This window comes from Sorex araneus, chromosome 4, assembly GCF_027595985.1.
Source record: "Sorex araneus isolate mSorAra2 chromosome 4, mSorAra2.pri, whole genome shotgun sequence".
NCBI classification, from domain to species: domain Eukaryota; kingdom Metazoa; phylum Chordata; class Mammalia; order Eulipotyphla; family Soricidae; genus Sorex; species Sorex araneus.
In genome coordinates, this window is record NC_073305.1 from 108763230 (window position 1) to 108790573 (window position 27344).

Below are 27344 nucleotides of genomic sequence, written 5' to 3' on the forward strand. Positions count from 1 at the left end.
CTCTGGTGAAGAGAGTTTGATTGTTTTACTCCTCAGCATAACAGTTGATTTCTTTCAATTCTAATTATTAATACAATATATAAAAATATGTGGATCTCAAGCTCTTTCTTTTCTTGTGCTGGAGAAACCAGTGAAAAATATACAGACTGTACTCCTGGGCCTTTTATATTTGGGGGTGAAGAGACAAAATACTGGTATAAAATTAAATGAATCTTAGCAGTACTAAGTGTAAAGTAATAGACAGTTGAGAAAGTCAGAAAATGGTTACATTGGATGTGATAGTAAAAGACGGTTTCTCTGAGACCATGATGCTTCAAGTTAAGACTCACTCAAGCAAAGATCTGAAAATAGAATGTTATAGACCCAAATATTTTAGTTTCAAACTGTGAGGTGGGATTATCTTTGGCAGGAAGAAGAACCCAGAGACAGAGACTAAACACAACAGCAAGTCTCTTAGAGGTTGGAGTCCAATGACTGGATTCCAGGGAGACAGATTACCTCAGAGTGTATTGACTTATATTGAGTCTTTAAGTGGAAAACTAGAACTTAGTAGCTGATATGCAATTAAAGTATTACCCCTAGAAGACCCTAATAAGCTGTCAGCCAAACATCTGTATAGCTTCTTTCCTTGAGTCAATTTCAGAGACTCAGATTTAAACAAGAGTACTATTTTGAGGATTCCAAACTGTTGCATATAGACATGTAACCATGTAATAAAACATTAAGTCTGTTGTATCCTAGAAATCCCTTGGAAGAAAATACTGGATTTCTACACTGAAGATTGCCTGGAGCCAAAATTAAATAAGACTATTTTCTTTAGAGATTATAACTTGGCTGTGATTTCTTGTGATAAAATGCTTGATCCTTGGAAAGGATGATTATTACAAATCTTGAACTTACTAGCCCACATCCCAAGAATTAGTGCTAATATAAACCAAGTATAAGTCTATTTTAAAATTTAGTGCAGGGTGAAAAAAGTCAGTATATTTGGATAAAATGGTGCATTAGCGATAATCTGTATTTCCCACATTTAAAAATAATGTACATTTTCTAATTGTGGTTTATACTTCAGGGCTTTCTCAGAAAAAAAAAAGATATCATTTCAAAAACTTAGTAAACAAGTGAACAACTCTTTTCCTAATTTACCAATGAAATAAAAAAAATATTGTGAACAGGATGGGCTCATGGATCTGTGATATATAGAATAACTGGATGGACAAGTGATCACAAGGTAACGGGGGGATGCCTTTAGATCACGCTTGACCCAGAGTGTACGAAGAAGGATAGAAAAGGAAAAAAATTTGAGAGAGAAAGCAAGAAGAGGCAAAGGAGAAATAGAAGGGCTGGGGAGGAATCAAGGGTATTAGGTACATATTAAATGGAAAATAGTAGTATAGCTATATACCCAAACTACAGAGTCAAGAACCCTGAATTTTTTTTTTAAAAGATAGAACCAAACTACAACAGCCTAGCTTAAATATGTGCCTACTAAAAGGCCATCTGGGGGTTGGGAACCTGGAGATACTGGAACATCTCTAAAAAATAGTGTTTAAAATTCAACTATGAATAGCTTTGTAAATCATGGTTTTTAATAAAATACAATATTTAAAATATATGTCAAAACTGAAAAATACGTTTGACTTATTATTCATCAATCATTTTCTTTCAAACATGATAACAAGGTGAATTAAATATATTGACTTGATGGAAATTTACATGTTAGTTTAATATTGCACAAATAAATAATCAAGACAGTTTTTTACATAAAGCTAAATATGCTCTACTTATGAATTAGTTTAAGTTCCTTTATCTATGCTGCAGAAAATTTAATTTCTTTTTTTTTTTTTTTTTTTTTGCTTTTTGGGTCACACCTGGCGATGCACAGGGGTTACTCCTGGCTCTGCACTCAGGAATTATCCCTGGCGGTGCTCAGGGGACCATATGGGATGCTGGGAATCGAACCTGGGTCAGTCGCGTGCAAGGCGAACGCCCTACCCGCTGTGCTATCGCTCCAGCCCCAGAAAATTTAATTTCTGCATTAAGAATTTAAAAACAATAAAAGTTCTATTACTTTTGTCAGAACAAGTATATTTGATAAGAAACTAAACAAGAGAGGAATAGAAAGTAACTAGAAAGTAACTTACGATTTTCAGAAATGAAAGAGACTTGTTTGCCTGACATAAAAATTGACCTTATCTTTTCCTTCTCCAAAGGAGAATAAAATTTAATTTTGATTTCCAGCATTTTAATTCTGCCATGGACATTTAGAGCTTTGGATTTTATGTATACACCTATGTTCTTTTTTTTTTCCTTTTCCAGGGCCTGCTCCTATATTTGGCTACAGATTTCAGTGTGAAACCTACAAGGAGCTTAGAATATGGAGATTTAGAAATTCTTGCTTGAAACATTCCTACTAAAGATATTCACATTTTAATTTAGCAATTTATGAATTTTATCTTTGGTTTGGTAGAAAAAAATCGGAGAAAAAGCAAAACATTTTTATTTTCATCCCTTAATAATTCAATACTTAATCCTGAAATAGAAGCTAGGGTAAGTATTGATTGCAATAAACTGGTTGAAGACTGAAAATCCACTTGATCTGCTTGATGATTCTGAGTATTAAATATTACCATACACTTATGGGCTTGCTGATATTCTACTCATAATATTTGAATTATACATCAAAATTATGTTTGGACTTCTTGAACTTAGGATAATATCACAATGTCAGACTGATGCCTTCCTTTATTTCTAGTCTCTTCTCATGTCTATTTGTACTTTTAGAGGAACTTCTTGTTCCCATTAAATGAGTCAGTCCAGATGGAAACACTAATTTACTTTTAATGAATGTGTGTCAATCCAAAACTGAAGGGATTTTGTCACTCTGGAGAGCATTGATTCTGAGGAAGTTTGGTGTTTTGGCAGGGTGACTTCTGTCTACAGATATTTCGATTACCTAGTTTCTGATTTAATAAATTACTTTATTATGAGTCAATATCTTAAAGCCCATCACTGAAAATTAAGTCTGGAATTGCAATCTTCTGGAATTATTAACACATAGGATGAATTAATTAATCTCAATAACAAAAAATAAGAAAAATTTATGTTTCCTTTGGCTAAAAAATTTAGGAAAAAGAGAGTTTAACAGATACATTCAGTATGTTAAATATATAGAATATTTCACTCGTACATGTAGCTTGAGATTTGCTTAAAGCTGACTGGGCATAAAATAAGTTAATTTTCAACTTCTGTATGTCATAAAGTCAAGAAAATCCCTGAGTTTCTATCCATGGTCTATGATTATGAAAGGTTAAGGAGAAAGCATTAGCTAGGGGTCAGGAAGTCCTTAATTTAGATCCCTGCCCCCCTCCCCTTGATAGCAGTTTAAGATTTTAGTTTATCATCTGTAGTGCTAGACTCGATGCAGACAGTGAAACAATACAGTTTAACTTGCAACTAACACTTGAAACTGCAGTTTGTTGCCTGTCAAATCTAAGAGACAAACAATGTGAACTATCTAGCTGCATTATGTCCTAAGATCTTGCTTCATTTCCAGGTTTAAAAAAAAAAGAAAATGATTACTATTTTCACATTTTGTTTAAGAGGGAAGAAAATAGAACTTGTATTTTAATACCCATAACTGAGAAAATAATTTTTTGTTCAGTTTTCCCCTAATTTCTTTTATGGCTCCTCAATTTGGGCATCTTGTTTTATTTGTTTATGTTGCACCACAAACAGTGGTGCTAAGGGACTATTCCTTGCTCTGTGTTCAGGAATAACCTCTACATGTGTTTGAGAGACCTTGTGAGATGCTGAGAATCTAGCAGAGGTCAGCTGCATGGAGGTAAGTGTCTTATCCCTTCATACTATCTCCCTGGCTGTCCACTGCATTTTTTTATACAAAGAATCTTCTTTTTTTATTCTTCCAATTAATTTTTACTTTAACTAATCAGGAGTTCAATATATAAGCACAAGTATGCCTTATATTAACATAGATATGACATAGATATGAAGCAAGGAGGAAATTGGATGAAGCAAACATTTTTAATGCAATCATTTAGACATTTTAATGCACATAATTAGTTGAACAAACTTTCTCTTGGAAAGATTCTGTAACACTGAGAGGTTAAACTTGGATTCATTTTGAAAAAGTGAATCCAAACTTAGTACTGTGTACAGGGTATTAAAAAATAAATTCATCTGGCCAAAGGAGAAGGAAAGAATTCAATTTTCTGGAAGAGATTGAAGTAGAGACTGTACTTTAGGCTTCCTCATACTTTGGAAGGACAGGGCCTGACCTGACCTTGGGGCTTCAATCTGCCAAGCAGTAACACTAAAGAACAGAGCCAGACGTACTTAGATATGGTTCAGTTGGAGACAATTTGACTTATTGTTTGTGTCGAAGCAAAAATATGCTACAGTCGATTTTAAACTGCTTCAGTCTGGATAAATTTTTCAAACACTAGTTAAATATATGTCAATGATATTATATATTTGAGTATAAATTTAAATTAAATTTAAATATAGAGAAATCAAATTTCTGGAAGGATTAAAGGAAGCAACATGTAAGTGATCTTTAAAACATTCCATTTGTGAGATTAGAAATAAACTATAATTGAGTCTATGGCCTAGCAGATTGTGAGGATTTTTTTATTTCATGTATTTATAGTGGGGCCATGTGACTATATACCTATTGGTTCATAGGAAGTGGGTGCAACATAACGTGCCTGTCTCTGGTGAAATGTGATTCAAATGCTTAGCCATGAGTATATACTTTTTTCTATTTACAGAACTTCAAATATCTACATTGGTCACTTCAAATGTCTATTTCTTTCAAGGGCTTTGCCTCGTAGCTACTTATGCCTCCTCTGTAATAAAATGTTGCTGTTATTGAAATAGGTACTTCAGCAGGTCCAAAGGCAACGAAGTAGAAGCAGAATGGAATATCAGCTTGTTAGCTCCTTCTATAACTACTGAAAGATTGTGCTCTGCTCTGACTGCTAACCAACAATGAGGGTTGAAATACTGACTTCTAATCAGGTAAATGAACATCACATAAAATATTCAAGTGACATTGTCAGATAAAGTTTGGTGTGTCAGTTATTTCACAAACAAAACAAAGCAAAGGAAAATTAAACAAGACAAAACTGATACAAATACTATGAATACCATGTTTTCACCAAGAATCTCTTTCTCTTCACTTTCCTGTAAATTTAAATATCTTTGTTGAATACCTAATTAATAAAAGACATTGATGTAGAATTTCATGTAGTTTTTGTTTGTTTGGGGGGCCACACCCAGCTGTGTGTGTGCTTACTTTAGCTTTGTGTGCAAGGATCACTCCAGGTGGACATGGTAGACTCTGTTGTGGTGGTGATCAAACCTAACTTGGTAGTATGAAAGGCAAATGTCCTACCTTCTACTCTCTCTCTAGTTCTATCTGTATGTAAGCAAGTAGGGCGTTTGCCTGTACGCAGCCGACTCAGGTTTGATTCTTCCACCCCTCTCAGAGAGCCTGGCAGCTACCAAGAGTATCTCACCCTCATGGCAGTACCTAGTAAGCTCCCTGTGGCATATTTGATAAACCAAAAACAGTAACAGCAAGTCTCACAAAGGAGACGTTACTGGTTCCTGCTCAAGCAAATTGATGAGTAACAGGATGACAGAGATACAGTAACAGTGATATATTTTATATCAATAAATAAAATATTTATTTTATTTATTGTTCCCTGTGCTGTATAATCCCATCAATGGCCAACATCCAGAGACTATAAAACCAAGCTCCCGGAAGAGAGCAATGCAGAGTCTCTTGCCTCTGAGCCTGGCTGTTTTCACCAGGGTCCCTCACAGGGGGCGGGTTGAGTTTCCCTCCCTGCCCTGAGCAGAGCTCCTGCAGTTGAATACCTCCGGAGCTCCACCATAGCCATGCTCAAGGTCATTCTCTACACGTTTGGACGAACCTCATGCATGAATGCACCGGCAGAGCAACCCAGGTGTGCGGGACCTGGGGTCAAGATCTCCAAGGCTGCTCGGATGGAGACTGGGCCTCTTCCACCCAGATTCCCCATTTTCCAGTAGCTAGACAGTCACACTCAGAAACTGCCCCTCCCCTGCCCCCCAGCACTGTGCAATCCCATCAACAGCCAACATCCAGAGACTATAAAACAAAGCTCCTGGAAGTGCACAACATCTGATAGCCTAGTTCTCCCTCTTGGAGAACCTGACAAGCTACTGAGAGTTTACTGCCCACACCAGGGAGAGCCTGGCAAGCTCTCCATGACATATTCATATGCCAAATACAGTAACAATGATGGGTCTCATTCCCCTGACCTTGAGCAGCCTCTAATATGGCACCATTGGGAAGGACGAGTAAAGAGAGGCTGCTAAAATCTCAGGGCTAGGATGAATGGAGATATTACTGGACCCACTCGAGCAAATCGATGATCAATGAGATGACAGTAATACAGTGATACAGTGATCAATAAATAAAAATTTTATATTATACTATCCATGTATTACATTCGGTTTAAAATTAATTTGTTCTTAATTATATATTCTTTCCCTATTTGTTCACTTAAGACATGATTCAAGGGGGCTGAAGCTATAGCACAGCAGGTAGGGCATTTGCCTTGCACGTGGCCGACCTGGGATCTACTCCTAGCATCCCATATGGTCTCCTGAGCACTGCCAGGAGTTATTCCTGAGTGGGCAGCCAGGAGTAACCCCTGTGCATCGCCAGGTGTGACCCAAAAAGAAAAATATAAAAAAAGACCATGATTCAAAATTTAAAAATATAGGCCATGATATTGATGTTTAAAGTATATCTAAAATCTATTATTAATATTATTATACCTCAAATGATCACTAAGGAATAGTTTAGTAAGTTGTTCTGCTGTCCATCAGTGTTTGGCTGTGGTGCTCACCATTTTTTCAGAGTCAATTAATCTTGTTTAAAAATTCTCCTCTTGACAGGTGAAATTGGCAATTATTTCTCTTTTCCTTAATTAATTTTTAAGAAAACGTTTAGAAAACGTTTCCCTAAAAACTGTCCATTTGTTTAAAATTGGGATCATTTTTCACAGTTTTATCCAAATACTAGTTATAAATCTTAATTAAAATAAGAGGCTATCCAGCTACTTTAAGAATACCAACTGTTATGCCTATTTTACTGACATTGACCAACTTCCAACTTCTTTATAAAAATTGTTTTGGCTCAGAGAAATGGAAAGCCAGAAAACTTATTCTCATTGAAAATCATTTTATCAACCTGGTTTTTGTTAAAATTCTATTATTTAAATTCATTAGGAACAAGAAGACTTTTCTGAAGTTGTATATTATCCTGCTTATCTTTCTGGGATAATCTATTCTAGCATTTTAAGTCAAAATGATGATGGTGTGCTTAATTCCTAATTATTTAAAGTACATCTTGACTATGGTCTTATAGGTTCTCAAATATTTTCCATTTTTTTATAAGTTTGTGTCATATATTACCCATGAAAATTAGGATATCCTTTTTGGAGGGGCATTGAAGCCAGACAAAGTCCTATTTGATGGCATTCAAAAATAAAATTCAAAATTAAATTAAATTAAATTATTGGGACAAGAGCTATTAAAGGAATTGAGGCATGCTTTTTATGTGACCCACCTGGATTTGGTCCCTGTAACCACTTAGTCCGCTAAACATCCCTTGGTTCTGGTGGACCCTGAGAACTGCAAGTGTGATAGAGTTCATTCCTGGCACTTTGGACCTCACATTGAGCCTTCTTCACAGGTTGGCCAAAAATCTCCAGGTGGGTCTCCATATCCTCTTGATCACAATTTGAAAGACAAAACCCACTCAATCCCCACCCCAAAATCATAACATTTCCATAATCTGTGAAAAAATGCTAAGGGGTATTTCATTCAACCCATAGATGAAATCCTTCTGAAAAATGACTTTTTTGTTCTCTGTTTTCTAGTAATAACATCTTTCAAAGATTTCTCCAGCTATGGCTTATCTCTCTATAACATTCTCTTAGGCCTAGATGCTTAAATTATGTACCGATTATCTGTAGTAATGATAATATAGCAAAGCAACAAAAACTAAACTTCAGGCACATAAATGATAGATATTTTTAACTAAAATAATTGTGGTACTCATTTGATTTGAGCTTACACATGTATGTTGTCAGTTACAGATCATCTAAATAGCTCTGCTGTTTATTTACATGCTGATATCATTTAAAATATCTAGAATAATCTTAAAAGGATGACTGACAAAACCCGGATTTGTTAGACTGATCTCAAGCTATGACACTAAAGCATACTTTTTCCATCTTGATGGCTAAAGTCAAGCACTAGCAAGCTAATCACACAGAATCCTTCTCAAGATTCTGCTTTCATTATATATGCTAATATCTCACTATTTAAAACAAGGGTCACATCATAACCAAAATTCGAAGTCAACTTGTAGTTAAATGTAATGACCCTCAAAATAATGTGGTAACAGAGAAGATTCAAAATCTGTCAAATGAATTTTTTTGATAGGCAAACAATTTATCAAAGTAGTTTTGATTTGTATGCAGGGAGCCCTGAGTTTCATAGAGCTCAAAAATAACCAGAACAACTAACTAGGATTAGTCCCAAGCACCTAACTGAATTGGCAATACAAGACAAACAAATGAAACATTTACAAGGTAGTTTTGGTCGATTAGTTCTTCTCTCTTCTTGTTCCTCTATCTAGTTATATTTTTTCTAGTCAACTTTAAACCAGCTTTTTAGGTTACTTCAATTTTTCCCTCTAAATATGTTTCATCACTCTAATCAAGATTCATAAATAATTAAGTCATAACTAGAATCCATGTGGATTTGCAAATTAAAAGATTAACTAGAAGGGATAATTATGAACAAAATTTTGTTTAGAAAGTAGAATAATATTAGCTGTTTGTCATTTGTTAATGTCTTTATCTTGTCACCAAAAAGCAGTTTTTGAAAGTAATATATCCTAAGAGCATATTCTTCCATTATATAAACTACCCTTAGAGAAAATTTCAATTTTTTTTCTTAGCTTTTAGAAATTGGTTACTTTTTAGCCTGCATGTCTACAGGCAACATTATTCAAAATCAGATATTTCACTGGAACAAAATTATGCCCCAATAGTCAAGTTAACATCTACTCTTCCACTTTTTCTCCAATTTTAAATCATTTCTTCCATATGAGTGATGACTAATTGATGGAATGAAAAATAAGTATTTTATCTGGTGCTTGAATCTATCCAAATTTTTTTCACACAGGGACTTCAGTGGTCTGGAAGACTACAAAATTAGAAAGAGTGGAGGGGGGAAGATAACTCAAATTCTCAATTTTGAAAATAAAATATTTTCCCAGTATCACCTGATTTGAATGCATGATCATAATATTATAGGATATTGTATTAGACAACAATGATTTAGATTCCTGCCTTCACTCTTATTAATTTCTTTATAGTTTTAACTGATATCAAATTGTCACCAAATACAATATTGATATAAATATACATTTTTAAGGATGTACTGTACATTTTTAGGGTTTACTAAAAATGCTAAAATAAAACATCTACATAATACCTTATAACATAAACATCAGCCATCTTGACTCTTTGTGCCTATCAAAAGTCCAGCTAATCTAAATTTAAGAGAAAATAAGTAAAAGGAAAAATATTCATCCATATTGGTGGTTTCTAACTTCTTCTGCTTATTAAAATCACCAAGTGTGCTCTTTAAATTATATGTCTGTAATCACTCTGGACCAATTAAGTGAACATCAATCTTTGGCATTTATTTTTTGTAAGATTCTCTAAGTGACTGTAATGTACTGCATGAGTTAAGAATTATTCCTCTAACCTAATTGCTCTCAATACAACTTCTAGGCCAACCACAGCAGCAGCATTCAGAGTTTATCAGCAAATCAAACTCTAAAGCTTTTTTCCAGACCTGCTGAATCAGAAATTTTGGAGTGGTAGGGAATTGCAAAGTGTGCCTGAGCAAATCCTCCAAGAAATTCTGGCACACAATTGAGCTTGCAAATCACTGATACAATCAGTAGTAAATAAGCTTATTGGATAAAAAGTTCCTAACGTGTTTTCATAATCACTGTATCAATGTCATCTTGTTCATCGATTTACTCAAGCAGATGCCAGTAACATCTCCATTTGTTCCAGCCCTGAGATTTTAGCAGCCTCTCCTTATTCATTTTTCCCAATGATTGGAGGCTCTTTTCAGGGTCAGAGGAAGGAGACTGTTATTGTTATTGTATTTGGCATATCGAATACACCACGGGGAACTTACCAGGCTCTTCCGTGGTTTTCATAATATGTGAATGTATTTCTTTTTCCACAGATCACGATTTATTGTTATAAATTATGTGCCACCTTCTCATGTCAAAAAGAAATGTCAACTTGAAGATTTTCATAAAGACATTCTGAATGAATGGTCAAGGTTAAAATTTTAAAAATTACACTATTAAAGTACCCAAAAACCCTGTTTTAGTGGCTCAAACTAATTTGAGTAGTAGGATCTAAGTTCTATATCACTGTGGAATACAGAACAGATAATGCATATAACAGTATCATTAATCAATAACCCATCTGTTTTTTTTCCCACATTCTCCCATAAATACCTCCACGGAAATATGCTTTCATGCTACTTTGGTATAATATTATTAATGTAAAAGTGAAAAATCACACCATGCAAAACATTTTGATTGCTTTTTATAAATGTTTCTGTTATTTAAAAGCCATATTTATAAAAACTGATATAATTGTTTCCTTGTGAAGTTTACTATTAATTAAATTACTTTCTGACTTGATTGCTTAAACAAATTTTCTTGTTCAACTATTAAGGCAAGATTTTATTTGTAATTCATTTTTATTGCAAATAAAAATAGAATCATATAATGTAAGTTAGAGTAACTATATTAATATGTTTTTATATTTTGCTATGTTATCTTGTTTTCTCATTTTTTCACATTGGTTTTGGGGGCCATACTAGGCTATCCTCAGGGTTTACTCAGGGATCACTTCTGGAGTTACTTGAGGGAAAATATGTGAGTCTGGGAATTTATATGACTTTTCCCCATAGTAATTTTCTATATTGACAATGTTCTTGAATGTGTCCTTAACTATGTCACTCTATACCCTTTATGGACATAACAGGATGACAAATCCTATAATAAATAGCCTCAAGTTAATTTAATTTCCATTTAGACCCCTAAAATAACTTGAGATAATTAAAATACTCCACTGACTTAAGTTCTAAGAAGATGAACATCTGATATTAAACATACTACACAGACTTTTTATATATAGCTAAATGTTATTTCAAAATGTGAAAATACATAGCTTTTTACTTTTATTCAGATAAAAGTAGCATATTCTGTTGATTTAATGCAGTAAGTAGTAAATTTGTTTTACATTAAGATAATTCAATGTCTAGTAATCTGTGAAGAAAATAAGCATAGATTATGTAAATCTTTATGAAAGATGCATAAACTGTTGACACGAATGTTCAAGCCTATGAGTCCTGTAAACTCTTCCTTTGGGTCACACTCAGATCACTAAATCTCTGAATCATTCCTTTCTCTTTGTGTTGAATTGTTCTCATTCCAACTCTGTATATTAACAGTTAACCTTTTAAAGCTACATAAAAGTGGGGCTGGAGCTATATAGCACAGCGGGTAGGGTGTTTGCCTTGCACGCAGCCAATCCAGGTTCAATTCCTAACATCCCATATGATCCCCTGAGCACTGCCAGGAGTAATTTCTCAATGTAGAGCCAGGAGTAACCTCTGAGCATCGCCGGATGTGACCCAAAAAGCTAAAAAATAATCACTTGTATCACTTGTCGTCCCGTTGATCTTCGATTTGCTGGAGCGGTAGCCAGTAATGTGTCCATTCGTCCCTGTTGCGAGCCAGTGCAGCCCAATGATATCTGCTTGCTCCAGGAACAGGAAGAGCCTCAAATCGTTCATTCAGGGATTTGATAAAGAAATCTGACCATCTAGTTGGTGGGCGTCCTCGAGGTCTTCTGACTTCCCGTGGAATCCAGTCTGTAACAGCTCTAGTCCAGCGGTCGTCTCTGAATCGCATTACATGACCAGCCCATCTGATTTTTGATGCCTTGGCAAATGAGACAGTGTCCCTGATTCTTGACTGTCGATGGAGGTTGGAACTCCGGATTCCTTCTCTCACTTGAGTGAGACATGATATTCCCAGCATAGCTCTTTCAATTCCTCTTTGGGATACCCTAATAGCATTTTCATCCTGTTTGCATAGGGCCCAGGTCTCTGAGGCATATGTTAATGCAGGAAGAACGGTAGAATCGAAAAGATGTGCCTGGAGTCAGAGGTTCTTCATTCCCTTAACCACTTCTTTGATGCTCTTGAAGGCATTCCACGCTGCTCTATTCCTCCTGCGCAGTTCTGGCACCAAGTCGTTCCTCATGTTGATTTCTCGACCCAGGTACACATAGCTGCTGCATTTGGAGATTCAATATGCCAACAACAGTAACAACAATTGGCCTCATTCAAATAATAATAATAAAGCTACATAAAAGTGAATTATAAATGCAGAATAAAAATTCCACATATAGAGTTATGTATCTACTCTAAAAAAAGTGAATTATAGACTCTAAAGTATAAATATCAGAATGTTCACAGTTACTTTCTACTAGATCATATAATAAGTGAGTTAAGCTCACAACAATGGTATGACTTAAAAAAATCAGTTAACTGGAATTTATAAAACAGTAGACTTACAGAATTATTTCATTTTACTTTTAAAGACAGTCGAGTTTCTGAATGCTTCTTTAGAAATCCTAGGTGAGTTAGTGATTCGCTATATTTTAATAGTCTGAACCTTTATTGGCTCTGAACACAGATATTGAAGAAGGGTGATATTTACTGAGTTTCCCTGGACTCCTAATCATGGTATTCACCATCTATGTTTAAACTCAATTGATCTTTTCATGCTAGGGATTTATTTTTTCTTCTTCTCATTATTTTAAACCTGTATTTATTTTTATATGGCACAAAATTTGTAGAAAAATTGTATCCAATGATCTTGAATTCTTGAGCAATATGATCTAAAGAATAATGCTGAGCCAGAGTGATAGTACAGTGGTTGGGATATTCCCCCCGTACATGGTACATGGCCAATCTTAATTCAATCCCCGCACCCATTATGGCCCACAAGTTTGCCAGGAACAATTCCTGAGTGCAGAGCCGGAAGTAAACTCTGAACACTGACAGGTGTGGCCCAAAAAACAAATAAAATGAACAAAGGGGAAAAATACTATAGCAGCGTCCTAAGTTTTACTTTTCTAGTTTACCTGGGAGAATAAATTAACATAGCATAATTATTACCAGATAAATAATAGATTTTAAATGCAATAATCTGAGAAAACTTTTACTTCATTTGACAGTCATCCAGTTGCTCATCGATTTGTTCAAGCGGGCACCAGTAACGTCTCTCATTGAGAAACTTATTGTTACTGTGTTTGGCATATCCAATACACACGGGTAGCTTGCCAGGCTCTGCCGTGTGGGCTCCCTACTCTCAGTAGCTTGCTGGGCTCTCGGAGAGGGGTGGAGGAATCGAACACGGGTTGGCCACGTGAAAGGCGAAAGCCCAACCACTGTGCTATTGCTCCAGCCCTTTTATTCTCTTTACTTCATTTATCAACCACAAATGATAGTTATATTTGCCTGCTTTACCAGATGATGCCATCCCAAATTTCATCGGAAAAATTATATTCAAATTGGGGTTAAGGCACATAGGTGGTGGAGAGGAGTGGAACAGTTAATATCCAAACCACAAAGTCAACAAAGTTGGTAACACAACATCTAAACGTCAACCACAATCTAAAAAATCTGCCTCTCAAGATGACAATATGGGGGGCTGGGGTGAGGTGATCGTGGGATGCAACCTGGGACCCTGGTGGAGAGAATTTGACACTGGTGGTGAGATTGGTGCTAGAACATTGCATGTCTAAAATTCAGTTATGAATAAATTTCTAAACTGTGGTGCTTTAATAAAAATAAAATTGTATTGATTCTTTTATAAATATTCTGATTCTCTCTCTATATATTTTTCCAGCATCACTTGGAGAACATAGGATTCACTGCCAGTTATTCCAGCTATGTGAGCCTGGTAATTTGATGCTCAGACCTGGTGATGTAGTATTTCTAAGGGACACGCATGCTTAGTAACGAGTAGTGCTTAGAGGTTTATATGCTACTTAGCACTAATCTCAGGACATCCTTTATGCAAGTCATGTACTCTTTTTTTTTGAGTTATATATCTCCTTGTCACTAAAATTTTTCCTACTAGGTGGCAAGTTTAACACTATCACAAGAAAAAAATATTACCTTTGTGTTTGGGGACCTGTGTACTCTGAGGAGTGGGGTGATTTGCTCCAAGTAGTAAACCATCCCAGTTCTCTGACCTATACCTACAACACTAGAGCAGGAGGCAATAAACCATAGGGTGCAAACAGGAATTTGAGCAACTTTCAGGCACCATCTTTAAAAATAAATATGTTAACTTTGCTGATAGAAATGCTGATAGAAAGCATACTGTATCTCATTTTCCACAGCAATAGATTTTGAGATCAAACTCCTGAGGAGACCTCTATCTACTCCTAGAAATAGCTTAGCTAGTTGAGAAAGGGAGTTAATTATGAAGAATACGTTTACCTGATAGAAAAACAGATCTGGTCTCTGCCTGTCCACATCTTATGTGGACATCCTATGGAGGCAAGTAAGTTATAACTAGAAAGCATCCTGCAGATAGCCCCCCAAAATAGTTAACAAGAAATCCCACTATCTACTGTGTTCTCTTACCAGCACGCAGCCAGTCAGACTTTATCCTGCCAGCCTCAGGATGCAGTCCCATAGACTAAAGACCTAATCTCCTTTTAAGCACACTGCAGAATAGTTTAATCTATAATTGCCTATTGATTGCTAGGGACTAGTTATCTTAAACCTCTGATCATTGCACAGGCTGACTTGACCTTAAATCACAGTTTCCCTAAGGAACTTACAATGTTGATCCGCTGATTATTGCCTGTCTCACTTGAACTCGAAGTCACAATTGATACAGGACTCAAGACTCTACATCTTCAAGACTGTGCTCCCAGAAAGTATCACCAGGCAAGTATCATCAAGAGTAGCCCCAGTCTTCCCAACCACCAATGGATATGCCCTCTGTTTTCAAAAAAGTGAAAACAACCTATGAGTCATGTAGGATAATATCAAGAGAAATATCATATCATAAGTGACCCAATAAGATGACAGGGAAAAAGGTAGAGTTCTTATTTGAAGGAAAAATAGATGAAAAAGTCACTAAACTGAAAGAGGTACAAGATATCCATAACCAGGACACAGAGAGCTTCAAATAACAAAAGCAAATATACAACAAAAAAAGACACATTTTAAGTAAAAAGATGGGAGCATTAAATGGAGAATTACATGATTAGCTACAGAAAATAATTACATATAAAAATTCCTATAAGATCATCAGCATATTTCTCCACAAAAACTGACCAGAAGGAAGTGGTATGACATATATAACATAATGAATGCAAAAGATTTCAACTAAGAATATTTTACCCGGTTATATTGTCATCCAGACATTTTATTTTATCATTTTTAATATAAGTACCAGGATTTACAGCACTGTTCATTATACTTTTCATACATCATTCATGCATACATTATTCCAACACTACAACACTATACCCATCACCAGAATGTCCGCTCCCCTCCATCAGTGTCCCTAGGGTTACTCCAAGCCACCCCTCCTCCCACATATGCTTATTTCTCTGAACAAAATCTCTAGGTATGGTGAATTTGGTCATTTGTTACTCCTTTGACATGCTTCTTTATATCTCACACATGAGAGATGTCTCTCTTTTTCCTTTTATGTTGCGGAGGTGATGACATCTATACATACAGAGCTGAGAAAGCTAAACTCCTAAAGTTTAAATTGTAAATCGCTAAGTTAAATTTTTTTCAAAAATTATATATTTCTTTTATTATAGGTATATAAATTTAGAGCATTAGTTAAGTACTACATTTTACAAAGTTATTCATAATATAGATGATTGAGGCATTCAATGTTTCAACATCAATCCTACTACCAGTGTGACCTGGTAGAAACAAAGAGATGAGGAACCACGGACTGATGATCAAAATGCAGAGCTGCTAGCATACTTATAGAACACCTGAAGGGGTTTGAGGTATAGGATTGCATGTAGGTATGATTGATTATCTACAGAATTAGAGCATTTCAAAGGAGGCAATTCTCTTGGGGGATTAACTTAAGGAGAAGTTCTGTCTCCCAGAGCCATCTATATTGCTTTTTTTCTTTCCCTTTGGTTGTACATATGAAACAATTAGGTTACTTTCTTATTAATACTTGCAGTTATTTGGATAAACAAAGCCTGAGTCAAGTAGTTATGATGGATGCCTGGGAGTTACATGGATGCCTTCAGAGTCAATCAATTACCCAATATTAAGAGCAGCATTAACTGTGTTTCTGTATTTAAGCAAAGAACATCACTCTATGGCAATATATGAAAAAGCTATAGGAACAATAGAAAAGCAGGTAATTCTACAAACACAAAGTCCATATTACCAGAAAGTTTTGGCTTATAAATTGCCAAGACTGACTTAAGGAATTGTGACAATCAGAGGTAAAACACAAAGGAAATTTTAAAGATAAACTCAGGGGATTAGGGGTTCTCACGAGAGCACTATAAGCTTCTCTGGGGGCAATTCACTGGTGAATCCTAAAACACTTAGGGTTAATATCCAACCGGAGGTATTGTATGGCTGTGCATGCAGCCATGTGATTCAGGAGCTGTGAAACTGGGATAATTCAGCAGTTTGGCATCTCTTCTAGAGCAGTCCTGAGACTGTGAAGTTGGGCCATTTCTATACAACAGATGTCAGGTATGGATGGGGTTGTTGGGCCTTCAGCAGGATGAGGACTTCCCTACCCCCAGACCCAGAAGACTCCAGACTTCTTAGTCCAGACTTGGGTTTTAGGTACCTAAAGTTTTTAACTACTAGTATAAATAAGTCTATGCTAATACAATTTAAAATTAGCATGAACTAGATATATTCTACAAATAAACAATTTAGTAAGTGTGAAGAATTAAAAAAAAAATTTAGGGGAAATATGAATAGGGCTATAGAAGTATAAAAGTATATGTCATCCCAAGAAAAAGAATACTGACTATATGTTAAAATATTATATTATATATAATGCTTAAGTTTATGTATTCATAAATAAAATATTCATAACAAAAATATCTACAGATATAAAATGATTTCCTGGAAAGACATAGAAGATGCAATATAAATGAAACATTAATTTCATTATTGAACAAGTATAAGATCCCTTATTCTTACTCATGTATAAGACCCTTATAAAACTATGAGATTTCTTATACTTGTATATGAGCATAATACCAGTATAAGGATATCATATACTTTCATATAAAGTGTGTAAGGCATCTTTATACTTGTATACTTCTTAAGTGTAAGCCAACTTTCTTAATCTAGTACAGCACAACCATTCACAAAAGTGAATGTATACTCAATGCCAAACTGTTGAAAAGTTTGTCTTCTGTTTTAAAGGAGCTTTCTTAACACGTTTTGCGAGATAGGTATCAAGACTATGGATTAATTAAACTGTTATAAAAAGTTTTTAAGACAGAGAAACTTATTTCTGCTGCTCTGGTCCTCCAAAAAAATATTTAAGGAAGTTCTGAAATGAAATTAAGTCCCATTTACTTGAAAAACACAAATGTGGAAGATAAGGAAAATAATAAGGAGTGTCATATTTATTTTCTAATTTCATAATTCCTTTTATCTCCATTCTGTTTAGAGAATTTTAAATTTTGTATATTTTAAATATCAGTTCCAAAGTTGTATTTTAAATCGACTTATTCTTTTTTTTTTTTGCTTTTTGGGTCACACCTGGCAATACACAGGGATTACTCCTGGCTCTGCACTCAGGAATCACACCTGGCAGTGCTCAGAGGACTATATGGGATGCTGGGAATCAAACCCGGGTCAGCGCATGCAAGGCAAAAACTCCCTACCTCCTGTACTATTGCTCAAGCCCCTCAACTATTCTTTGTAAAAAAATAGGATTTACAAATAAGTAGGGACCAGAAAGGTAGAACCATGGGTATGATGCTTGTCTAGCATATGGACCCTAAAATACTGCCATGACGATGCCTGAGCACAGAGCTGGGAATAAGTCTTCAACACGACTAGGTGTGGCTCATCAATCAAAATTCTAAAAAAATTATTATATAAATTCAATAAAATAGAGGCTCTTATTTGAGATATCATGGGGCAACGATGGATACAACACAGGGCATATTTCTGAAGGAATTACAGAGATTCAGATAAAATTTGAATTATTCTTCACTCTGAGACCTGAAACTGAAAACTAAAGTATGAACATTTTATATATCATATTAAATAATTCTTAAGCAATTTGGAGTTGTGACTAAATGTTTATATGGAATGGCTTGAAATATAAGTGAATGCAATTTGAAATGTAATCATGTAGCTTTTGGAAAGGATCATCTAAATCCAGCTGTGTCCTTTGTTTCCAGCTGTATTTCAGCCCTTTACTTGTTGCCAGGAGACCACCTGAGCCCTTTCTATTTCTCTTACAGTACAACATCATTGAAATGCAAGGATACAGAAAAGGACCAAGACATTGAGCTGTGGTCAATGTGCTGTTTCATTTGATAAACCACAGAATGCCAAATATTGCTTTCTTCTTCAGCATATATAATTTCATTCATTTATGACGTTTGTATTACTTGATTACTGACCTCTTTTCCCTCATTAGAAAGTTGAAATGATTGAGTATACATTTTAAATAACTTATTTTCTCACTTATATATTTGGACTTTATATTTATGTTACTATGTTTCATTTTATATTTCATGCTTGAAATCTCACACTTATCTTAAAAATATTACAAAAGTTACATAAATGTTACTCATATTTAAACCAAGATAAGATGATGAACTGTTCCATACTGCTTCAGTATACTAATGAACTAAACTGAGGAAATTTCTCTTTGTTCAAATTCTGTAGTGTGTTTAATAAAGGAAACAAAACATTTTAAGTATTTTTCATTATGTAAAACAAATTGAAAATAGTCAAAGATATTATTTTAAAAACATTTCAAAATCAAATTTTTATGACACTAAGGTACTAATTACTTTTTCTTTTTTATTTACTGACATCTTATAGCCTACTTCTCCATCTGGGAGAACCAGCAGGCTACCAAGAGTTTCCTGCCCACATAGGAGAGCCTCACAAACTCCCCATGGCATATTATATGCCAAAACCAGTAACAATGCTGGGTCTCATTCCCCTGACCCTGAAAGAGCCTCCACTGCAGCATCTTTGAGAATGATGAGTAAGGAGAAGTTTCTAAAATCTCAAGGTTAGGACGATGGAGATGATACTAAGACTGCTCAAGAAATTCAACAATCAACGGAAAAACGGGATGATGATGATGATGATGATTTTATTTACTGACTTTTTCTAATTTGTATACTTACACAAATATATTTATGTGTATGTGTGTATATATGTGTATATATAAGATCATTACTAAATTATTAACGTATTTTACTGGTTTTGATTTTGGACCACATTAATTCTACTAGAGGTTACTCCTATGCTCAAAGTCAGTGCTCAGGTGTGACTGCAATGTTCAAGGAATCATACAGTTGTGGTTATTAAACCTGGGGGCTTTACAACCCTTTAAGCTATCTTTGCCCCCATAAATACAATACTTAGAACTTAAGAGAAAATATGACTTATTCTAATACAGATCTAAAGTTAAAAACATAAAGATTCCATAGCATAGATATTCTAGTAACATTGAAATTGTCTTAAAATAGAAAGAAAGAGCCAGAGTCTGATATGGCAAGCCTCATGAGAATATCAGTGGAAAAGTAATGAAAGAAAAAACTCCGAAACATCCCACGCCATGTCAGTAATAGCAGCATATGAGCTTGAATCATATTCCTTCATAACTTTTTGTTTCTTTCATCAAGTTTCTAAAATAGGTCATTGTAACTGTCACTGTCACCCCATTGCTCATCAATTTGCTCGAGCGGGCACCAGTAATGTCTCCATTGTGAGACGTGTTGCTGTTTTTGGCATATCAAATATGCCACGGGTAGCTTGCCAGGCTCTGCCATGTAGGCGAGATACTCTTGATAGCTTGTCGAGCTCTCCAAGAGGGGCAGAGGAATTGAACCCAGGTCAGCCCTGTGCAAGGCAAACACCCTACCTGCTGTGCTATTGCTCTAGCTTTTAAGATAGGTAAGAATAGAAAAAAATCTTGATTAAATGAAGCAGAAGAAACTTGCCTCTGTGTTTCCACTAGTCTTTAGATGATCCAGGTAATCTTTGATGTCCAATTGAACTTTTATGAACTCCAAGTGAACTACCTTACTTTTACAAACTAATCTTAGAAGATCACTTTGTTAATGTTTACTCCCCCCATTGACAATTATATAATTTCAGAAACAATGGAAAATTATATAAACTTGGTGATATAAGGTCTGAAATTTTGACAATGCCTCCTACCTGTTATTCAAACTGTAATTTGTCAATTTAAAAATTCATGCTACCTAAGCCATCAAATATTCAAAGCAAATGATGTAGGATTCATAAAATATAGTAAAAATGTCTAAAATAAATGTCTTAGAAATCTGAAACAGTACACAAGTATTATTTAAGAATAAATCTTCATAAATTTTCCACCTTATTAAACACTCACATCATGCTTGCATTATATGCATATCAGGGAATATTCAAACAATCTGACCATATAATTGCATAATTTAAGCTAAAATCACTGATGATAGCAAAGGAAATTTTCTAAACAGAATGTATTATTATCCAAGTAACACTTATTTATTTATTTATTTATTTATTTTTCATTTTGGATCATATACAGAAGGAATATTTTCTATGAGGTAAAAACAGCATTTTTATGTAATAAGCTCCTGAAAATGAGTGTACAGGTATTTTTCTTGTTAGAATTGTCACTTGAGTAGAGTGCTTAATGTATCTATAAGACCTCTTATTTGAAAGAAATGACAGACCTTCTCTCTTGCAACATCTTGATAAATCATGTGGAGATTCATGTGTTCAAAATTATAATGAAATAATATTTAGTGTCTCCTGGAATTTTAGATTCACAAATATTTATGCTTGGTTCTGCTGGAAGATTTAAATGAGATAGTGCCTAGAATTACAACTGAGAAAATTGCTGAGAGTTTCTTTGAAAATACCCACATTTTGCTTTTTGTTTGTTTTAGCAGGGCTGAGAGTTTATTCCTGGCTTTGTGCTCAGTGATCATTCCAGGATAAGTCCAGGGAACTTTGGCTGGGGGCGGGGAGGGCAGGGTTGAATAAGATTCAGTCAAGTCAAGCACTTTTCCTTGCTATATTAACTCTTATGCTGGGTGTCTATATCTTACTGTTCTATAGGACAAAGGTGACAACCCTTATCTGGGATGAAAATAGTATTTTAAAAACTATAATATACTAGGGTTAATAATTATAACTTTGACTAAAAGAATACTCAAGACTACAATAGTTTAAACAATATGTTTTTTATTCTACTGATGTAGTAATAAATAAATCAGTTCAGAAACAATACTGTAATGTCAAAAATGTGTGTTTTATCTATATTTATATATCACAATGTCTGATTAAAAGTAACTTAAAGTTAAAGATGACTAACTCTAACCCTTGTATGTTTATAAAGAAGATATCAGAGATCAGACATCAGGAGTACAAAACAGGAAAAAAATCCTTTAGGTCACTTTCCAAAAATTATATATACCACATCTTTATACCATTCACAGGAACAAATTTCATAGTCATAAAACTGAGAGCATTTGGGAAGGAAATATGTTGTTCATTATAAGTGAAGTGATCTGTTTTAATATAATCCTGTACATGAAATCCAATTTAATTATGAAATGGTTAAAAGTATATTATGCCTCACATACAAATTAGATTTAGTTTTACACAGTATTGACTAAATATTTGCTACTAACTATATTTGACCAAGACTTCTTCTCTATAGGCCAAACTTTGTTTCCATGCTTCTATATTGTGAATAGAGAGAGGCAGGGCAATTTTATTTTATTTTAGGAAAAAAATTATCATGAAGTCTGGAAATTATTTTGGTGAGGAGTAGGTTATTTAATTTCTATAACACATTTTCACTTAGGAGAGTTCAAGCTCATATTAATGCAGCTAGTTTTTGTTGTCTGAGTATGTAAGATTCTGACCTAAATTAAAGTTTTCAGGTTGCCAAACACAAAGTTTTTGGAAACGTATCTCAAAGGAACTGTTTTGTCCTCACCAAGATAAGCCCTGGCTGTGCTGTTAGGCAAATGGAATCCTTCCACTCTAGAGTTAGACTCTAGCTAAGATGTTTTTCTCCATTCTGCTAAAAATGCATTACGAGGAGTTCAACCTGATACTAAACTGGGTGACATAGAATCTGGATCTAGTAACATAATAAACCTTTCAAGATTGACCTTTTACTGAAACGTGGTAATTAAAGAAAGAAAATGAAATCACATGCGATACACAAGCCAGTCAATTAATTTGTTAATAGAATTTATGCTGAGAGTACTTCCAAAAGGCTTTGAGATAGCTAAGTATTTCAGAACGCTATTCTACCTTTGCCAAGAGCGGTTTCTGGCTGGCTCTCACAGACAATTTCACTTCTCAGAAAAAGTTCATTGTGGATATCCTGAAGGCATTACCTTGCAATGTGACCTCACTCTATGTCAAAATAACATCCCCCAATTCCCATGACAACACATGGGTTCTTCCACTGCACTGACATGTCAGGAAAATAAATTATGAATCAGGATCAAGAAATCTTCTGACACTAAAAAACTTATGCAAAAATGTTCCATACACGGAATGAATCTCAATAGAACATTTTTATAGTGAGTGTCTTATTTTTCTTTACATTCTGTTTTGCTTGCTTGCCCTTCAGAGGGGGTGGGTTGAGTTTCCCTCCCTACCCTGAGCAGAGCCCCAGCAGCCAAAGACCTTCAGGACCCAGCCACAGCCATGTTCAAGGCCACTCTCCACACATTTGGACGAGCATCACACATGAAGAAATAGACAGAGAAACTCAGGTGTGCAGGACCCGGGGCTGAGATCTCTAACCCTGCTGGGATCAGAACTGGGCCTACTCCACTCTGATCCCCCATTTTCCAGTAGCTTGGCAGCCACACCCACAAACTGCCCCATGCCCCCAGCACTGTGTAATCCCATCAACGGCCAAGATCCAGAGACTATAAAAACAGAGCTCCCAGACACCTTATAGCCTAGTTCTCCTTCTCAGAGAACCTGGCAAAGTACTGAGAGCATCCTGCCCGCACAACAGAGACTGGTAAGCTCTCCATGGCATATTCGATGTGACAAATACAGTAACAATGATCAATCTCATTCCTCTTACCCTGAAAAAGCCTCCAATGAGGCACCACTGGGAAGAACGAATAAGGATAGGCTGCTAAAATCTCAGGGCCTGAACGAATGATGACCTTACTGGTGCCTGCTTGAGCAAATCAATGATCAACGGGCTGACAGTGATACAGTGATACGTATATTATTGCCAAGAAAATTTACAGTTAATAAAAGCTTTAAACTGTACCACTATAGATCCACAGAGAAGCGGCAGGCATTCTGGTGAGCAACGCGGCCCGGACAATGCTCCGGACCCGAATCGGGGCCAGCAACACTGGGAGGCCGGAGGGAGGAGGTGCCGCCAGCACACCTTCTCCAGATGGAACCCTGGCGACACTGAGCAGCAACTAAAACGGCTCCAGGATTCGGGACTGGGACAGATCCGAGCCGCGCGGCCGCTAATGCGGCCACGCGACCTTTTCTAAAACCTGAAAACATACAATCTTTGAATGGAAAACTAATTATCAAATGCCTCCTTATTAGGGTTATCTTGTTTGGGAATATAACTCCCACAACAATAGTGAGTTTTGTGTTGAAATATGGAACGTAATCAAGGTGAAGAGAAAATAAAGTGAGGTTCATCAGTTATACAGTTGGGGTGGGGGGCGGGGGGTATACCGGGGATTTTGGTGGTGGAATATGGGCACTGGTGAAGGGATGGTGTTTGAATACGGTATAACTGAGACATAAACCTGAGAACTCTGTAACTTTCCACATGGTGATAAAATTTTTTAAAAAATAAAAATTAAAAAAAAAACCCAAAAAATAAAAAAATAAATAAAAACTGTACCACTATAGCACTGTCGTCCCATTGTTCATTGATTTGCTCGAGTGAGCACCAGTAACATATCCATTGTGAGACTTGTTACTGTTTTTGGCATATCAAATACGCCATGGGTAGTTTGCCAGGCTCTGCTGTGCAGGCAGGATACTCTCAGTAGCTTCTCAGGCTCTCCGAAAGGGATGGAGGAATTGAACCCAGGTCTGCCGTGTACAAGGCAAACACCCTACTAGCTCTGTTATCGCTCCAGTCACATAAATTAATAGGACATAAGTATAGTTGGCTAGGCAGACTACTAAATTATCATAGTTTTAAAAAACCAATTACAGATATTTTTATTTTTAATTTTTACCTTGACACCCTGATTTATAGTTGTTCATAAAGCAATGTTCCAACAATCCCATTACCAGTATTCTCCTCCCTCCACCAATGTAACCAGATTCCTCCCATCCCTCAGTCTGCTAACTTGGCAGCATATAACACATTTATTTGATATTGCATCCTCCAATAAACTTACATGAATCACAAATGGAATTATTAGGAAATAAATTTTAAAAGGCAATTTGTGATGATTGTCAACCAATAATCAGAAATGATCTTAACCAATATAAATCAGATATAAATTGTTACAATGCATAAAATCCTTAGTAAGATTATATTAACCTATCTTTCTTAATGGAGCAGAGGGAAACCATATGTACTGTTAGTGAGTACCACACACAATGTCACATGTTGAGAGGTTTGTCCAGTCCTTTACACAAGCTCTTTTAATATATTTTGCAAAACTGGTTTTAAGGTTATGGATTTTCTAAGCTGTTGCCTATATATGAACCTCTGTGTAATTTCCTTCAAGTCTGAATGATAATTTAGTTGGATAGAGTATTTTTGGTGAGGTGGTCACTTGAATGAGTTTTTTGTTATGTTCTTCCATACTTTTCTGACACAGAATTTCATTTGATAGATGTGCTGTACATTTTATGAATCCTTTGGCTCTCAGTAATTGTGGCCTTCAACTCTGAGAAATTCTTATTGATTTCTGTTTCTTCATTACATTTGCTTTCCTGTTCTGTCGGGACTCTGATGATTTTTATATTCTTCCTCTTGAACTGATCTCAATGTTGTCTGCCATGCTGTTCATTACTTTTCAGACTATTTTCCACCTTTTGCTGTTTCCTAGAGGTTTCCTTCTTCATCTTGGAGCTCGTTGATCCTTTTGCTCAGCTTCCATTATTCTGCTATTCAGAGCTTCTATTGATTTTTATAAGAATAATCTACTGTATTCTTCACTTCTATCCGTTCTGATTGTAGTTTTTTTATTTCTATTTATACTTTCTTGTGTTTTGCTGATTACCTGTGCTCTTGCTTCTTTGAACTCATTGAACATCCTCATCATAGTATTACTAAAGACATGTCCGAGGATTTTATATGTTCAATGATACCATTTTCAACTCCTTGAGCTTGGTGGTTTTCTACATGTTTTTTCCATTTATTTGCTAATATTTTTGCGGTATTGGAGGCTGAGACTTTGCAGCTAGACTCCCTGGAAGGCATTGGAGTGGCAAAGCAGCAGGCAGAAGATCGCTAAAAGATCACTGACCTTGCCTGGTGCTAACAGAGGAGCAGAGATGAGTTAAGTAAAGAAATGGAGGTTTATTATAAAGTATAGAGGTAGGGATACGATCCAGGACTGAGCCTACCCTGGCCCCTGGAGAGGTAGGGGTAGAGCCTCATTGCCTGGGAGGATCTCTTTGGTGCCAAAGTTACTCTGACATGAAAGGGACCAGGGACAGGTCTGCTCTTTGGCAGAAGAGAGGTAGAAAAGGTGTGGTTAGTCAAGCGTTCCTCTATCCACAGGGGTAGATGGAATGCTGCCTATTGGAATACAGTCCTGTGTGGTGGGGGACGAGGGAGATCCTGAGCAAATCTTACATCCTAGTGGTTTGGGTTATGTAAAAGGGAGTGGTGAGTTCTCTCTAACTACTTCTGGCAGGAAGAAGGATATCACATTTTCAGAGGGATGGACCCTGGAGAGGCTAGGTGGCAACCAGGCATGCCAGTAGAGGAGCAATTGATTGAAGGTGGTTCTGGAGATTTCCTCTACTGCTGCTTGCTGGGGACCAAGAGGAAGTGAAGGCCTCTGTCTGCAGTTCTGACATGGGTTCTGTAATGTCAAAGGGACACAGGCCTCAACTGGAGCCGTGGAGCAGCTGGCAGAATATTTTTCCTTCTTTTTTCACTCAATTCTTCACTTATAATGAAATCTAAAGAGGACGCTACCCGCATGTATTTTATTTATTTATTTGTTTGTTTGTTTGTTTGTTTATTGTTTTCTTTTGGGGGCGACACCCATCTTGCTCAGTGTTTAATTCCTGGTTCTGTGCTCAGTGATTACTCCTCGCAGTGCTCAGGACTATATTCAACATGAGGGTCAAAACTGAGTGAACACCTAGTCCTGGGCCAGAGTGACCTACTTCCCTCTATCATTGTCATAGTGGTAACTTCCTTGCCCCCTGACTTATCTCACTGTGCCTCCCAACCCCTTCAATTTTAATGGCAATCTTCCTACTAAAGATCGATTCTTCTGCTGTTTGTTTCTATCACTTTTGACCTTTAATTATTCTCCTAATATACATTTTTATATCCCACATTTGAGTGAGATCATGCTGTGCATATCAGTCTTTCTCTGACTCATTTCACGAAGTATGAAATTACCTTCAGATTCATCCACGCATCAGCAAATTGCATGACTTTATCATTTCTTATGGCCAAGTAGTATTTCATTGTATACATGTACCACAGCTGAAAAGGAGGTAAAATAACATGCATGATACCTATCATTAACGGTTTGTTAAATCATGCTGCCTAAATGAGGGAGCAGGGAGAAGAAAAAGGAAAAAGTGCCTGTTACAGACAAGTGGGTATGTGAGAAGGAAGCTAGGAACATTGATGGAGGGAAATAGACAGTGGTGAAGGTAATAGTGTTGGAACA